Raw genomic sequence first — 5030 nt, forward strand, 5'->3', positions numbered from 1 at the left:
AGAAACATAGGGCCCATTCCTATCATTTATATTACCATAGTTACTCCTGTTGAAGTTTTTTTCGCGGTTGTAATTTCCTTATCGAACATAATGACCCTCACAGTTATAGTTACCATAGATCCGACCTTCGTTCCCTTGACCTAGGCGCCAATTCTCCTGATTAGAGACTTGGGCACTCGGTCGGAAACCCCCCATCTGCTCATTTTCCGCATACAAAATCCTCCTTATAATAGCATTCATCATTTGGTGGTGGTGGTGGTTTAGACAAGTAGTTGACTGCATTTATCTTTTCTGCACCCCGGTGACATGTTTTAATACCAATCCAAGATCAGTTCTCATCTGACCCATCCTTTCACGAATCTCATCTGTGGCTGGGTTATGAGTGGATTGCACTGCAAAGGTATTTCTCCTAGTATCTCACTTCCTATTACTCCAAGATTTATTGTTCCGGAAGATTTTCACTAACTTTTCAGCAATCTCAACATAAGAACACACCTCATAAGAACAACACGCTATAGTATCTAACACCACTTTATTATTATCATCCTATCCCCCATAGAAGTATTCCTTCAATGACTCATAATCTATGTGGTGATTGGCGACGCTTCTAAAAAATGAGGTGACTCTATCCCAAGAACTACTAACTGACTGTCCTGGTACTGCCACAAATTTGTTCACTCTGTCTTTGTGGTTTAGTTTCTTGGAGACCGGATAGTATCATGCTAAGAAAACGTCCCTTAGTTGGTTCCAAGTGAAAATTGAGTTTTAAGGGAACTCATTGAACCAAATAGCAGCCTCTCCAGTCAGTGAGAGAGGAAACACTCTTTGCCCTATTACATCCAAATCCAAATCAGGCCTCCCTAAACAACTTTTACACACTGCCCTTACCTTCGCTATATTGGCTGTGGATCCTCAAAAGGTTTCCTTGAAGACAGACTTCTGGCAATGAGCATTTGCATCAGGCTACTAGTTACAACAAAGGTGTGGCCTGGTGGTAGAGGGGGCAAGACAAGTGGCCCATCAGAGTCTGCTATATTATCATAGCCTCTGTAGTATTCTTGAGAACGTGGAGCGGGATTTTGTACCCTTTGTTGATTTTGACCCTGGAGGGCAAAAAATTTACTAAAGTATACCAAAATATACCCTACCTGACCCTGAGCCTATGTTACAAGCTAAGAAAGTCCTATCGTGATCCTAAGAGTTGTATAGCGAACTTAAAGCAGTGAAAATAAGGGCAAGCTTATGGCAATATGTATGAATGAGTTGTGAATTTTTTCTGAGAGTGATTGTTGAAAAGTAGTCCTTATACTCAAACTGAAATCATTATGTGAAAAATGAGGATGTTGTTTTGAAGTGAAGACACTAGTTGCAATACCGGAAATATTAGCACCTCGATGAGAATTTGAAGGGATAGGTGTCAGTGCGTGGTGAGTCTGTTTCACGGTCTGATTCCACATAATTCAAGCCTAATAGTGATAACATGCATAAATATTATGAGTCTAATCGGGATTGATAGCCTAATGATTGCAAAAGATAAAACATGGATACTATTGTACAATGATTTTGTATTGAGTTTTAGTGCGTTGCTTGAGGACAAACAACGAATTTAAGTTGAGGGTGCTGATATACCATGGTTTCACTGTATTTTTAATTCTTTTTTCATATGTTTAGTGTGTGTCCAAAAGCCTTTGTGTATTGATTTTTATGTAAGTTTCCATTTATTTGCAGGAAATCTGTCTAAAGATGAACGCGGAAGTTTTTGAGCAGGAAATGCAGAAACATTACCACCTACGGAGCTTGTGACGGTCCGTCGTGCCTGTGACGGTCTGTAGGTGGCATCGTAGTGAAGCTACTAAAAGAATATGGGGAAGTCTGACCAAGTGTGGGGTTACGAAGTGCATGACGGACCGTCGTAGCCATGACGGTCTGTACTGCTAGTTCGTCTTGATGATCAGAGAAGTAGTCCCAGTACCCAAATTCCAAGAGTTTAAGTGTTATGGAACGGAGACCCTCAACGGACCTTTGTGCCTGTGACGATCCTTCATACCTTTCATCGAGGGAAATGAAGAGAGCAGCAGAAGAATTTGCAATGTATGGGACGACAGAGTCCATGACGGCCCATCGTGACCATGATGACCCGTCGCGAGGTCCGTCGATCCAACCGCGTTTTGACAGATTTTCAGCAAATAGAGTCCTTCTTTTATTAGGTTTTTGTTTTTTAAAAATAGTTCTAAAAACCTCATTTTTGGGGCTAGACTCTTAGATAGTTAGACTCTTTATTGGTTAGACTCTTTGTTATTAGACACTTTTATGTTAGATTCTTTGTGAGTAGATTATTTTGATTATTACACTTTGGATTGTTACACTTTTCCCTGGAGTTGATTGTTGGTGATTTTGTCGAAAATCAAGTAAATTTCTGGATTTTATTCTTTCTCATTGAATTAGGTGTATGAATTCTTATATTATATATATGAATATTGTGATTATGACTATGGGTAACTAAACTCCATAACAAGGGTTGTGTGAACCATGGGTGGTAATAAGATAAAATCTAACTAAAACAACAATTCTAGAATAGTGTCTTGCATGTACTGATAATTCTTTTGCTTAGAAGTCTTTATAATGGATGGCCAACGTTAGAACTCGCCTGAATGCATCTTGCCGGACCAGGGAGGTAGATAATACAAAAACAATTATCAACATAGATTTAGTGTATATTATCTAATAGGCTAGTATTTATTGGTAAGAGGTAATAACTTAGTCAAATATCGAATACAATGCTTAATATGAGGTAAAGGTAAGAGTTAGTATAGCAACACACGTAGCCGGAACAAGATGCGGAGTGAAATTTTCTAGATGCCGGACCAAGGATTTAGAAATACATAACTTTTCACTTTGCATGCAATATACTATGAAAGAACTGTTATAGTTAGAATTATCAAGTTAGGAACCTATGGGGAACACTTAAACCCTAGTTACTTTTATTGATTGTTTAAACTCCAACATTTGAATCTATTAGTCTTCTACTGTAATTTAGATAGTTATTTTCATTCATTTGGAAATAAAACCCCCCCTTTTATTGTCTTTGTTTTCTAAGGAAATAATTGAATAAATAATAGTAATAATATATTGAAGTTATGTCTGAACTATTTTCCTCGTGGGAACGATCCCAACCTCATTTGTTGGGTTCTTTACTTGATACGATCGCTTTATTTCTTATTTGAGAAGTAAGTTTGAGCGTATCATTGAGCTAGTTTAGTCTTCAGCCGACGTCGAATTTCCCAAGGGTGGGATAGTGTAATGTCCGTATCAAAAATGACTAAAAACTCTCCCAAAAACTCAGCCCAAAAAATCGACTAAGTGTCGATTCACGGACAGATCTGTGGTACATAAGTAAGGGTACGGTCCTTGGTCTGTGTCCCTTGATTAAGACTCATGTTACCCAGCCACTAACATGAACTACAGATAACGAGCACGAATTGTCGTTTGATTTACGGTTCGTACGTGAAAGTTAGCAGTCAGTTAGGGGGGCGGGGGAATTTTGTTAGATCGACTTCAAATTGTCATAAATCTTATCACAAAATAATTGGGTGTCCCATGACCTTTGAAATGATAGATGATTGAATTATCTTTACATAGCCACCAAGTTTCTAAAATCAAACCTCCAAGTAAAAAGTTTTTCCCATTTTAGTAAAGTCACGTTGAACAGACCCAAACTACTGCCCCATACGACGGACCATCGATTGAATGACGGCTTGTGAGTCCAGGTCATCATTTTTTCTGAAAATAAAATTTCTAGGGGTGTTTTGGTCTTTTCCTTCTTAGTTTAAACCCTAAGATATGTCATTTAACCCCTAAATAAACATATTTTACTAAGTTTAAGCCTAAAAACATAAAAAGAACATTCTGAAGTCAAAATCATAAATAAAAACTTAGAAAATTAGAAGCAAGAAAGGAGAAAAAGGTCAACAATGTTAGTTCAATAATGAAGCAAGATTTCATCACTTCAATCCACAATATCTAAATATTTATCCGTGTATTTCATCACCAGGTATATGGGATTTCACTAGTGGGTTCCTTTAACCCATTAGATCCCTAGTATTCAGTTAGTTCTAAATCTCTTATCATGGTTAAACCTAGGGTTTCTACAATACAACAGGTCATTACGAATTAGTTAGATTTATGTTCCAAATTAGATTGTAAATTTATTATTCAGTTTATTGCATGAATTTGAGAACCCTAGGTATGTATTTCTTTAGTTCTTGAATTACAAATGCTAGGTCAGATATTTATGTTAATCTAGATATACATGCCATAGTTATGACTTCATAATTATAAGATTAATTGTCGCATTCTCAGTTTGCATGTTCAGTATCTAGTATTTACGAAAACTCATTGATGATGTCTTAATTACTTTATTCATAGAGAGTAGCATAATACCGAGTTGTAATAGGATTTAGCGTACCAAAATAATCCCAAAACTACTAGCCTTGTAGGTTGTAAGTCCCCAATGTGGGCATCAATTTAGCGATCACGCCAACATTTCTTTATACCTCTTGGAGGGTATATTGGTTCCTCTCGATAGGGCGTATACCTGTTGAACTCCACATATAGCTCATAGTGTATTATTATCGATTATTAGTACCTGCCGCAGTTAAGTTAAACTCTATTGCATTGACCATATTTGCAGTTTAGTTAGAATTAAGTCTCAGCGTGTTATAAATTTGGCCATTGGATCTAGTTAGCTTAGAATTCAGTGTACTCTATCATACATGCTCATTACCTTTCAAGTATTGACGCGTATGTGCAGCACATCTTTTCGTGATGTAGGTTCAGGTTCTCAGCATCGAGATCACCGTTAGATAGATTTCTGATCTCCAGTTTAGAAGAACCAGATATGAGTCCTCATTCACCGAGTACAAGAGTAATGAGTTCATTCAAGTCTTTTAATCATTTAGTTTCACTTTTTGTTTTGCTTAGTTGGGGCTTGTCCAAACATTTCTAGTCAGTTAGAAGCTTATTTCAAACAT

This window comes from Solanum pennellii, chromosome 9, assembly GCF_001406875.1.
Source record: "Solanum pennellii chromosome 9, SPENNV200".
NCBI classification, from domain to species: domain Eukaryota; kingdom Viridiplantae; phylum Streptophyta; class Magnoliopsida; order Solanales; family Solanaceae; genus Solanum; species Solanum pennellii.